General features: G+C 40.4%; 1 protein-coding gene across 3 annotated transcripts in view; it reads right to left on the bottom strand.

Annotated features, from left to right (window-relative positions):
* FHL1 (four and a half LIM domains 1) overlaps window positions 1-12,436 on the bottom strand; it is a 66,301-nt gene extending 53,865 nt beyond the window's left edge. The window contains exon 1 of one of the 3 annotated variants that reach the window (XM_037142220.2): window positions 12,254-12,436. The gene's annotated coding sequence lies outside the window, so the exon portion shown is untranslated. The remainder of the gene's footprint in view (window positions 1-12,253) is intronic. The other 2 variants (XM_037142219.2, XM_037142221.2) reach the window with 2 other exon arrangements.
* Between the last annotated feature and the right edge of the window lie 561 nt (window positions 12,437-12,997).

Here is a 12,997-nt window from a genome sequence, read left to right as displayed (position 1 = left end):
AATAAAAAGTGCCTGATACATCCTTTGTATTTCTGAATCACAATTTACAAAGTTTTTTTTTTAACTTAATCTATTTTTAGCAGATTTAGGATTACAGAAAAACTGAGTGGAAAATAGTTTCCATATATTCAACACCCCTCCCAGTTTCCTCTATTAACATCTTGGCATTACTGTAGTATATTTGTCACAGCTGATAAGCCAATGCCGATATACTATTATTAACTGAAGCCTAAAGTTTACATTAGCATTCATTCTCTGCGTAGTGCATTCCAGAGATTTTGACAAATGTTGAAGGATTTTTAAAAATCCTTTCCAGTACATCCTGAGGAGCAATAAATCACCTTACCTCAAGGAAATTTTTATTGCTTTAGCTTTGTAAAAGGAACTTTCATGGGGATATTATAATATAAATCATTCATTTCTTTTTAATGATTCATGATTCCAAAGACTATCTATAACATAGCCCTGCAAACATATTTGACTTTGATAATTAAAAACCAACCCTTCACAACTCTCAAACCTCCAGCCTGGATCCCAACCCGAAAGGAGCCTGAAGAAATTGCTGGACGACAAAACAAAAAGAAAACACCTCCAGTACAATATCTGACACGGGGAAGTTAGTCTGTTGATGACTTAGTCTGGAGATGTGTACAAAAAACAGCTGTGTCCTTAAAAGATTTTTTTTTAAATGTAAATGAATAGGGTTGAAGGGAACATGATTTTGTTGACCATGTTCATGAATTATAGATGCAACATGCATTGGTAGACTTGCATGGTGAGCTTTTATGATACTTAATTTTTATATACCCTAGTCTCTCTGTATGAATCTGTATAGACAAAGAACAAACTTCTGCTTTCTTTCATCAAAGGGTTTCCAGGACTACGTGTCTGCTCCTGAGCTCTGTTTTAAGTATGTGTGTGCATCTTTTGCTTGTATTTTGTGATTTAAAAAAAAGAAAGAAGCCCTTGGTTGGTCTTGCTCAGTGGATTGAGCGCAGGTCTGCAAACCAGAGGATCGCAGTTTGATTCCCAGTCAGGGCACATTCCTGGGTTGTAGGCCAGTTCCCTGCAGGCCAGTTCCCAGCAGGGAACACACTAGAGGCAACCATACATTGATGTTTCTCTCCCTCTCTCCTTCCCCTCTAATGATAAATAAATAAAATCTTTAAAAAATAATAAAAAAAGTAAAAGAAAGAAAAAGAATCCTTTGTTGTTGAGCATGTTGGTATTGTCCCTGTTATTTTTCCCCCCTCTTTTGGGGGACCTATGAAGCAAGTTATTCTTTTCCTGTGTATTTTCTGCTTTTGTAAACCTTTGTTTTAAAATGGTTTTATAAAAGGCCTTTTACAACTTCTCTCCCTAAATAAACAGCTGTATCATAAGAAAGCAAAGTAGTGTAAGGAGTCGCATGGGGAGACAGAAAAGATGAGGAAGAAAATTGGAAAAGGAAGACAGTGGAAGTCAGGAGTGACAAGTGGAGACTGCATGCAGGACATAGCAGCAGCAGTGGAACAGAGAGCTAGCTGGATAAAAAAGCACAGTGACATGAATTTTTTTGAGAGCAAGTGAGGAAGGGACACATTAGATCTCAATAGTATGGCCCTTAAATTGGCTAATAATTGTTCAAGTGAATATATCACAGGGAAATGAATGTTAAGCACATTAAAAGGTTGCCTTTCATGTAAGTATGTAAAGATGGTACCACCAATGCACAGAAAATTCCCTTTGAATTTGTTTCAAACCTTTTGGAAAGCTCAAGGGATAGGATTATTCCTCTGTAATAATATACATACATTAGCTGGAGGTTCTGATATATATCACATTTTTACTTTACAAATAAACATGAAATATAATTCAAATTATTTTATTTATGCTGTTCTTGAGGAATTATACATCTCACTATAACTACTTTGGAAAAACATACACCACTTTTCTATTTTATCAGAATTGTTTCTGTCTAGGCTATAATTTTCCTTTAATCCAAGTGTGTAATGAGGCTACTTGATAAGGATGCTGTAGTTTACTTGCAGGCAAATTTCACAAATATTCATCTTTAGACAATTGGGATAGTATTATTTTATTTTAAACAGAGAGAAAATTGCATCTTAGATATATATATATATATATATATATATATATATATATATATATATTGGTTTTTGGGTAGAAAAGGATCCACATTTTCAAATCTAAGTTTAAAAAGTGGCTCTCATGCCCAGACCAGTGTGGCTCAATTAATTGAGTGATGTCCCGCAAAGTGAAAAGGTCCCCAGTTCGACTCCTGGCGAGGGCACATGCCTGGGTTGTGGGTTTGGCCTCTGGCTGGGTAAGTGTGCGCAGCAGCCAATAAATATTTTTCTCCTCTTCCTGCCTCCCTTGTCCTCTGTCTAAATATTTTTTTTAAAAAAAGAAAGTGGCTCTCACATAAGGGCAGCTCAGTGGTTGCCTGAGGACATGAACAGAGGGAAGAATGTACTGACGGGCCTGAGGAAACTTTCGCAGGAATGACAAAAATATTCTACATTCTGATTGTGGCAGTGGTTTCATGGGGTATATATATATCTGCCAAAACTCATCAAATTATACGCCTTAAGTAAATGCAATTTATGTTGGATGTAAATGATACTCGATGAAGTTGATATTAACATTCCACAATGTATATGTATATCAAATTGTCATGCTGTACCCTTTAAATATATACAATTATACTTGTTAACTACTCCTTAATAAAGTAGGGGAAGTGGATATCTAAAAAGTGGCTCTAACAAGGGCCAAATGCTTATCAGTGATTTTCAACTGCTTTGACACAAGAATTTTTAAAGCATGCAATACCCGATTATTAGTCAGGGGCACTGACCCCGTTTCCCTTAGACTATCCTATAAAAATGACAACAGGCAACATAACAATAGCCATCCGGTGTGAATGATTCAAAATTATACCAATTTTTGTCAGATCAGCAAAAATATATATATTTTTTGGCTTGCTGCAGAATTTCAGTAATTAGTTTATGTGTGCCACGAGAGGAAGGCAGGCTGAAAATCACTGCTATAGATGCAAGTATAAACTTTCACCAGCTACTAGTTTAGCTGCTTGGTTTCTTTCCTTAGAGTGGTTAGGTATGCTTACCATATGGAAAATTCCTCCCCGGTTCCTTCCTTAAAAAGAGGCAGAGCTTCAGGTGTACAGCATAGTGCTTACTGAAGCTCTGCCTCTTTTAAGGCACATTTTTCTACCCTTTCACTTACATGTTTATTTCTTGAGCTGGTTGAGTATAATAGTTCTAAATATCAACCCTTCTGCTTTTAGGGTACCCATTAGTGAGGCAGGTTTAGGGCAAGGTCATATAAAAATCTTGAGCCAAGTTGCAGTATGGATGTGCTCAGCAGAGTCCCAGGGGCCACTCATGAAACAAAGAACTGCTGTTTACCTGTAACCAGCATTTGAAAGAATATTCCAACATCAAATCCTAAATTCGTGACCACCATCATTCTTGTTTTTGGCTTTGAAACTCATGAGACTTTTAATAATACTGCAAGTTGTCTAACAACCAAATTCAATTTCAGTTTATAAACATTTTGAACACACACACACACACACACACACACACACACACACACACGAGGCAGAGCTTCCTGTGGCCTAAAAATGGTCCTAGGGTCTGAAAATTTGAATTGACTCTGCCATCTAGATAGAGATGTAGAATCTTTGACAGGAACTTAGTTTCTCCTTAGCTTCCAAAAGGCTGAGGACTTTATTTTATCATTTCAAATATTTAAAAGTACAATTTCTTTACAGGGTACTTCTTAGAAAATGTTGAAACACAAAATTTTATTAATTCAGATACCTAGATCCACTACTATGACTTTGTGATATAAAATCTTTGAGACTTTATAATTCATGTGTGTGTATCTCTGTGTGTGCATTCTTCAGTCTCTAGGAAACCTGGGGGGGACACCTGTTACTTTAGTTTACCTGGTCACATGAGAGCCCAGATGATTGATTATGTTTGTAGGCAGATGCTAACAATCAGCTTCACAAGCAAGAATGATGTGTAATGTCTTCCTAAGAAATCATACATTTTAAACTTGAGAGGAGTCAAGCAGCCTTAGCCACACTCTAAAGTTGAAAGTCAATGACAAAACTTATTAATTAATGGAGCATAGAAATTTAGTTTTGTTTCATTCTTGTCAAAACAACCTTGATGATAAAAAAATCTCTTCATCCTCAGCTATAATTTCCTCAGTATTGAAAAGTATACATAAAACCTTGTGGATACTATAAATTCTTGTGATGAGAGTATCCATGGGTCATTTTGTGTCTTGGAATATGTATAAGACCCAGAGAGTTTTTATGTGAGTAAATAAAATATAAATTCTGCAAGCAATAAGGAGCTGACTACAAAAACTTAGACTGATTGTTCTTTTATTTTTGTAGGTTTAAGTGCATTAAAAAAACAGTCCACATATATTTTCTATCTGTCCATTTTCTGCCCAGTAGTAGTTGAAAAATAAACTACAAGCAAATCTCATTAGTTTAAATGCAAAAGGAAACACCCATTTTCTAAGCAGCACACAGTGTGCTACAGGAAGCTTGTTAAGAGCTGGTTGCTCCTGACAATGCACATACTCACCAACAGACAATAAGGAGAAACAGGCACATAAACTACTTAAGAGCACACCCCAGGAGTGCTCTTTTTTTGTTCAAATAGTAAGCCCTTAGCAATGGTATCCATACTCACCATTTCACATAGCTTTAGCATTTGCTGGGGCCCTCACTGTGCATAACAGATGATTTTGTGTTCACAGGTTTACACGTACAGGGTTCAGCAAAAGCAGGTTTACAGTTGTTATGGAAAATAATGTAATAATTGATAAATAATAATACAAAAATAAACTCTGTGTTTCACATACTCACAACTGTAAACCTACTTTTGCCCCACCCTGTGTATGCGGCCTATGTCATCTCTAATCATATTTTGTTTTGTTCTCTTCTATTAGTGGCATTTCTGTATCAAGTGACACTAGTTCTAGGCCCACACCTGCTCTGAAGAGCAGCTTCCCTGCCCTTCTGAGTCTGAGAAAAGGACCTGGTCCAGTCCAGGTTGGGATCACTGTAATACTGGTGAGTGGGGTAAGAGGGACCCATCAGCAGATGAACGCGATGATGTGGATACACTGAGAGCTGGAGCAAGGAAAGTGGACAGAGTCAGCTGCACCAAAAAATGTCACCCTAAGAATGAGATAGACACATAGGAAAGGAGACACAAAGACAGAGAGTTAGCTGCACACTTACAGAAAGAGATAGAAGGCAGGGAAAGAGAGGAAGGAAAGCTGAAGAACTTTTTTAATAGTGCCAAATTAAAACAATTACATGTGTGTTATTGGTGCCACACAGCTGGCATTTGCTACAATTTCTTAAGCTCCTACCTAAATTTGGAAGCAGATGCAGTTTTTAAAATTTCTTTCCCACAATTTTAACAGGTATCTCATTTTATAAGGGAAAAATAATAATTTTTCCCTTATAAAATAGCTCTAATTGTGGCCTTCCAATGAGTAAAGACTCCTATAAAGTTGTTTTTCATTTCTGTGACCATAGGCATGTTTGATATGCGTTGGTACTTGCCCACAAGCCAGAGAAAATTAAACCGAGGGTAAGATGCACAAAAGAAATTTCCCATCACTAATCTTCAATTTCAATAAAGCAAATTATATGAAAAATTCCTCACAATACTGCTCACAACACTTCTGATAATTTTCTGAAATGAGGAAATTCTTGGACTTTTTGGTATCCTTTAGTGTAGTTATTATACTTCCACCACAATAGCTGTTCTTTTGAGGGCCAGGCTAACAAAAAGTTCTTGACTATGAGAAGTTTGTAATTAGAAAATAAAAACTTACCTCCTATGGAGAATCTACACAACTTCAAACTGGAACTCAGCAACATTAGCATGTTATATGACCATGGATCAGGTGCTTGGCCTATTTTAGCCTCCTTTTCCTCATCTGTAAAATGAAGGGGGTGGGCACTGATAGCCCCCTATAGCGATGAAATTCTATCACTCAAGTTGGAGGAGGAAATTTTAAGATTGCATGAGGAAGCCGCAGGATAGTTCTCCAACTCCCCAGCAGCATTCTCATTTCACTCCTTATGACCATGACTTCTATCTAAAGATACAGCACTGATTCAGAAAATATATTGATAAAGTTAAAAAATAACTTAGACTACCCTTATAGTTTGGAGATCTTGCAAAGGACTCGAGCCCATCATTTAAAAAAAAATCACTGCATTTTAAAAAGAACTACAAAACACTGTCACTAATTTCTGGGTGGTGGATTATAACCAATGTTTATTTTCTTCTTTAGGTTTTTCTTTATTTTCTGAATTTCCCTACAATGAAGTACCATTCTTATCATTAAAAAATTAGATATTTTAAAAAGGATTAGTGTATTCTCACAAGTTTGATCAGATCTCTCAAGTTTATTCTGAAATCACTGGGGTGTGGGACACAAAAATCAGACAGTATCACAATGAGTGTTTATACACAGTGGTTGACTACCCAAGTGGCTGATTGTTGTAATCAGAATCAGGACATTTTTATTACAATCAAAATCTATGGCTCACAGTCTTACGTGGAACTCATTTTATCTAAATAACATTTCTTCCCCCAACCCCACCCCCAGCATCCTGGCCCTTGAAAATCATGGTTAGAATTTCTTTCCAATTTAAAGCAAATGAAATGAAACACGAGGTCCTTCTTCTACCCACAAAAAAGCTTGCCAGACAAAATATAATTGCTAATGGGCTGTTTCTTATTTTTCCTCCTTTTATGCTCTAAAACACAACACATCAAAAGTTAAATATTAGCTGTCAAAACAAAACACACCCCTCATATGAAAAACACGAGTATGAATTTAATGACTTTTTTAAAATCAAAACAACATCCATAGAAAAGAAACAAATGTTTAAAAGACAACAAACCCAAACATTGCCATCACTAACTTCTACATGAGAGAGCTTGGGGAAAGACAGAAGGTGAACTGCACAAAGGATCCAAATACAATTCAGTAACTTCCAGTTTTACAGTTACCAAATACATGTTCAAAAAACTCAAGTAACAGAAAATGAAGTTCTCCAAAATGACAGTGACAGGCCTAGTTCGGGTAGATCTGCAGAACACATTCCATGATGTACTCAGTTGTTCATTCCCTACATGAATTTAATCCAGCACTTACAACACATTATCTCTGAAATTACTGTTTTATAGGACCGGTTACTCACTTCCCTGCAGCCCACTCCTTAACTCACCCCCTTCTATCAATCCCAAGCTTTAGACGAAGCAGCAGGGGACAGTAGTTTAGCCATGGGACTTAAGTTCAAAACCCAACTCTGCTGCTTATTAGTCGTACAATCTTAAACAAGTTACTTAACTAATCTTATCTGTGAAATGTGCATAACTACTTTGCAGAGTTGCTGTGAGGATAAAATTATTTAAAAGGTATAAATCCAAGTCATGTAATTATAGTATACCTTCAAATAATATTGGTTCCCCTTCTCCCCCTACTCCTGGCTACTTACTCCAAGAAGGATCAAATTTAAAATTCATGGTTTTAATTACTCTCAAGCAAGCTCCATGGTATGTAGGACATATAACAATTTTAATTTTCTTAAGATTTTGAGCAAAGCACACCCCAAGGGATACAATATGACACTGTGCTTAAAAACATGAGCTTCTAAGAAGTGAACAATCTTTTGATGTTTACTTCCAACCATCACCAGCTGTGCAACCTAAGGCAAGTTACTTTACCACTCTGAGCCTGGTTCCTCATTTATAAAATGAAGAGAATATACCATATTGGTCCTTGGCACACAGTAATTACCATTAATGGTAACTGCTGTTGGTCTTCTAATTATTCAGGTCCATGTATGGGAACCAGTCACTTTTAAGACTAGTAAAGTGAGCTCAGCCAACTACTTAAGTCATATCAAGGCAGTGTCATTGTTTTCTACTCTCCTGAAGTTACATTTTATTGCATTTTGTAAAGGAAATTACATCAACCTCAGCGCTAATGACTTTTTTGTTCAGGTCATTCTTTGTTGGGGTGGGGGGAGAGGGGCCTGCCCTGTGCACTCCAGACTGTTAAAGCAGAATCTTTGGCCTCTCAGAGGCATGCCAAGCCCCAGGATGTGGCAGCCAAAAATGTCTCTGGACACTGTTCAATGTCTTCTGGGGGCGAAACTGCCCCAGTTAGAAACCAGTGGTCTAGAACTATTCCCAAAAAGGGGAATTCTCAAAATTCTCAGGAGGTAGCCCTGCAGGATGGCAAAGGTTTACTGGAGCTACTACCAGCCACTGACTTTTCTGGGCTCCACCACCCATTATTATCTACAATTCAAAGTTAACCACAGAAAAATCTTTTTTGGCCCAATTTGCTGTCAGAAGATGCTTTAAGGCACAGGAAGGAATGCTGGCCTGGCAGTCTTCTCTCTAGTGTATACAGAGATACAAAATGCTGAACTTAAATACCAAGAATTCTGCTATGTCTTATTTATTTTACATAAAGCTTTAAAAAATCATACCTTAAGATGACTTAAAAAACATATTACTACCCAAGATGAAAACTTATGTCTTATTTGGGGAGGTGAGAAAAAATTTATCTAGTGAAAAATTCTCTGGAAAAAAAATGACTCCACTATTTACATGAGTAAAGCACATTTAATGTAGATAAAGTTAATTTCTAAAACACTCTGGACAACTCTTGATTATTCATAATTAATTTTCTGTCTTTGATTTAATGACTGCACCAGAAGGCAGAAGCCATTTCCTATCCACTGTGCACCCCTGCACCTAACACAGCTCCTCTGACAGAGGTGGTAAAGCTCAATAAATGTTTGTTGAATAAATGAATAGTACTATATTCTGCTTAATTAGATACTCCATTGACAAAAAAAAAACCCACAACTTTCTTTGCCCTCATCTAACAGGGGCTGAAAGAAAAGCTCTTTTAAGAGAAAATAATTACAACTCCCTTTTACCCCAAATCCCAACAACTGGAAAGTTCAATTAACCAAAAAATTTTTGTAGGCAAAAGTTGGGGAAAGCAGCCAAAGAGATAAGTTCAACTAAGTGCCAACATTTGTTCAACTCCCACAAGGTCATAAAAGCCAATGTTACTGGCACGGGAGGGGAAAAAGGAGAGGTGGCGAAGAAGAGAATCAGGAAGTGGAGGGCCGGAAAATAAGGATCAGTCTCAGAAGGTTACCACCTTCCGTTCCTTAAACAAACTGTTTTTTTTAATATCAAGACTTTCGGAGTACGGGGCAATTTCTTACACAAATTTTGATTTACAAATTAGTTTTCAAATGGATGTTAGTAAAATCTTTAAGGCTATTTCAAAAGATATTTTATCATTGTATTTGTTAATTTCTGAAATGTCATCTTTTTCTTTTCCCCTCCAGTCCCACAGGGCAACAGGTTCTCAAAAATCTGGGTAAAAAACTCCCCATGTGCAATTCTTCTCTACAGAAACTTGAGGTCCACCACCCATCAACATACTTCTCTCTGTAAAAGATTTTACCTCTCAGCATTCTATTCATAGAAGAAAAAACAATCAGAATTAAATCCTGCAGGCAAAAAGTCAATGTATAGTTTTTGACTCCCCAAAGGCTGTTTCTGGGTATCCCCAGGGGACTGGCTCCAGGACACCCCACAGATACTCAAATCCATGCTTGTTCACATCACCTGTATAAAATGGTGCAGTTCAATGCACACACTCGGTCCTCCACATCTGTGGACTCACGAGGGCAGACAGAAAACAGTACAGGTATTTTTTAGGAAAAAATTGCTGTATAAGTGGATCCCTGAAGTTCAAACCTGTGTTGTTCAACTGTACTACTTTTTAGGCTGTTGCCTATACAAAGAATGCACATCACATTAACATTAGAAATGGTGCATATAATAGCATTTACTTAAATGCTATTATACATTAAATAATAAATAAATACATGCTATTAAATAAGTAAATACATTTATTTAAATGTATTTTCATTAATCTTTGAGACCCAAGTCTCTACTCCCACTTGAACACTTCCAGGTTAGCATTACCAATAAATAAGTAATAATCTGATTTCAGTGGTTCATTAGTTTGATACTTATTAAATTAGCTCCAATACTTCGGTATCATATGAGAGACATTTTTACCAAATTAAATTTTACACACATTTTTTAATGGTTCACTCAAAAAAACTACACTTGGTTAAAAAAATGACAACAAAAAAACTCACTCTTTCCTTCTCCACAAATCCAATATGAGAATGGTAGCTTAGAATTTCAAAAACAAGATATGGCTACAGAACCTATATGGCAGTATTAGACTATGTAATTATTGGGAGGTGGTTTGTACAAATCATGGCCTATCTCACCAATTTCCTGTTGCATAAGGATTATATTTGTCCTTAAAAATGTTAAATAAGCATTTTAAAGACTGAAAGTAAAAACTAGATTGGAACCTTATGTAACCAAAATGGGAAAGCAGTATATAGCCTCACCACATTAAAGGCCTTAGCCTCTTTAATATGTATTCTTCTTAAGCAAATAAGAGCATGAGTTTCCAAAGGCAAAGCTACCATCCCAGAAGCCCTTGCCTCTTCAGTGTAAAGAATGGGGAGTGTTCTGTTCCAAGAGAAGAAGAGCTGGGGAAGGAAAGGCTCTGCAAAATTCCAAGGGGCCCATAATTTAAATTTATGCTATTCTGCAAATGTTCACATTTCCAAGAAACAACATAAAGCATATTAAAACTGTCTTAATCAAAATAACGAAAAAATATTCCTGCTGCTCTATAAGCTTGCCACAGATTTGATAACCCAGGGAAGAATTACAGGCAATTACAAAATGATGGCTCCAATTAGGAAAACTGGATCTATTCCAAATTCAAATCAAAGGGGGCTCGGATAACTCCAATGGAATAATTTAAATGAATATAGGGGACTTCCAGTAAAGACATACGGCGTTTATTCTATTTCTACTTCTGAAAGGCAAGCAAAATGCAACAACGTCGGATCTCTTGTCCTTCATGAAATTCAAAAACCAGACCTAGAGTCCCCTTAATAAACCGTGTTCTCTTCTTTTCCCAAGGGGTCTCCCTGGTACAGGGTTTTTATTGTAAAGGGCAAAATCAAAACAAGCCCGAAAAACTCAAATGCAGTCCCAAATGCAGAAAATAATATAGCACTGAACCCGAACCACACAGTTTTTCTTTGCTGATTTCCAAAAGTGTACCTAGTCCTGGACGGTGAGAAGAGGCTGCGAGGAATGAAGGGAAAGAGAAACTTCGAAAGCAGAAAGCGCTCTCCAGAGCCCAGAACAGACGGCACCTTATAGGGATTTCAAGCTTTTTGAGACGGAAAGGTCACACCCTGCAGTTTTTTAAAAATCTACCTTCTAGGGATCAATCCACGTGACAGAACCTCCTAGTAGCTTCTCTAGGTTTCACTCTGGAGCTGAAATCCACCACTACCCCTTCAATTCGCCAACCACCCCACCCCACCCCCAGGACATCCATTTAGAAGCGCAGCTGGCTACCCACTCCCTCATTCTTCCTGCACTCCCCCATTCCTCCACCCCCACCCCAGCATCCCCCTGTAGAAAAACCAGGAGAGCCCCTTACCTCCGCTCCCTCACATCCCCACCCCCACCATCCTCGTAGAGGGAACTAAGGCAGGTCCCCCTCCATTCCCTCCCTAATCCCCACCATCCTTAATAAGAAAACCAAGGGGAGCCCCCCCCCACTTCATCTTCACCCGCTTCCCACAAAACCTGCTAGCTATCCTTGTTGAGAAAACTGAGAAAACCAAGAGGTGCCCCACTTCGCCCCACCCAAACTGCCTGACATCCTGGGTGAGAAAACCAAGAGCCCCCTTCCCTCCCTCAGTCCTCCCCACCATTCCGCACAGGAGAGCGTGGAGAGCCTGCTTCCCCACCTCCACCCAGCTCCCTCCCCAGTCGTCCCATCCCCACCCCCCATCACCTTGGCGAAAGCCCAGGGGAGGCCTAACCGGGCACCAGAGGGGAGCCCCCTCTGGGCGTCCCTTAGCCTGCAGCCCGGTTTGCGTCCCCAGTCCCCACACCCGGCCCAGCTGCGGTGGCCAGAGGCCGCAGGTAGCGGGCCCCTGGAGGCCCAGCAGCCTTGACGGACTGCCGCGGGGCCAGAGGGCAGCAGCTCCCTGGGGACGCGGGCCGGTGGGCTGGAGGCAAACCTGCATGCACACGCAGAGAGAAAGCGGGCTTACTGCCTAGGGATGCTCGGCAGCACAGCTGTCCCGGAGGCTGCCGCTACCTGTACTGAGACCGAAGCGCAGCGGCGACAGCAGCGGTGGTGGTGGTGGTGGCAGCGGCGGACTGAGCCCCCTCAGCCGGGCGCAAGATGTAGGGCGCGGGAGGGAAGGGAGGGGAGGGGCGCTCGGGGGGCGGGGAGGGAGGGAGCGCGCGCAGGGGCCGACGCGGCTGGCCTGGGGCGGGGCGCGCCTGCTCGGACTCTGCCCTTGGGGGCTGCTGTGGGGGTGAGCGGGTTGGGGCGGGTCTGGCAGGGGGCTGGGGGCCGGAGCGCCAAGCACTCTGCGCCCGCTTGCCCCTGTCTCGCGAACAGCGGGTGTGCCTGCACAGCACGGGCACGCGGAGAAGGTGGGTGTAGGGTGGTGGCGGCCGCGAGTGCTTCTCCGTAGGGCCGGCCCTGGCCTGGAGAGGAGGGCGGGCTAGGGGCTTCCGGGGCTCTCCTCCCCCGATCCACAGCCTCCCAGCCCGGTGAGGAGTCACGAGTCACTGCAGGCAGCTTCGCCCAGAGCATGGGTGGTGGGAGTAACAAAGACAGACCAGTGAAGGTGGCCACGCCAGGGGCCTCCGCCAACCTGCGTACTCCCTGCACAGCCTCCGGGATCCCGAATGTACTCCGCTTGGCCCCGACTGTGGAACCCCGTGATTCGGAGTGGCCCCAAGGGACCCAC

Source organism: Artibeus jamaicensis, unplaced genomic scaffold (assembly GCF_021234435.1).
Source record: "Artibeus jamaicensis isolate MK-2021 breed Jamaican fruit bat unplaced genomic scaffold, CSHL_Jam_final contig_240, whole genome shotgun sequence".
Lineage (NCBI taxonomy): Eukaryota > Metazoa > Chordata > Mammalia > Chiroptera > Phyllostomidae > Artibeus > Artibeus jamaicensis.
This window is presented reverse-complemented; position numbering and strand designations above follow the sequence as displayed.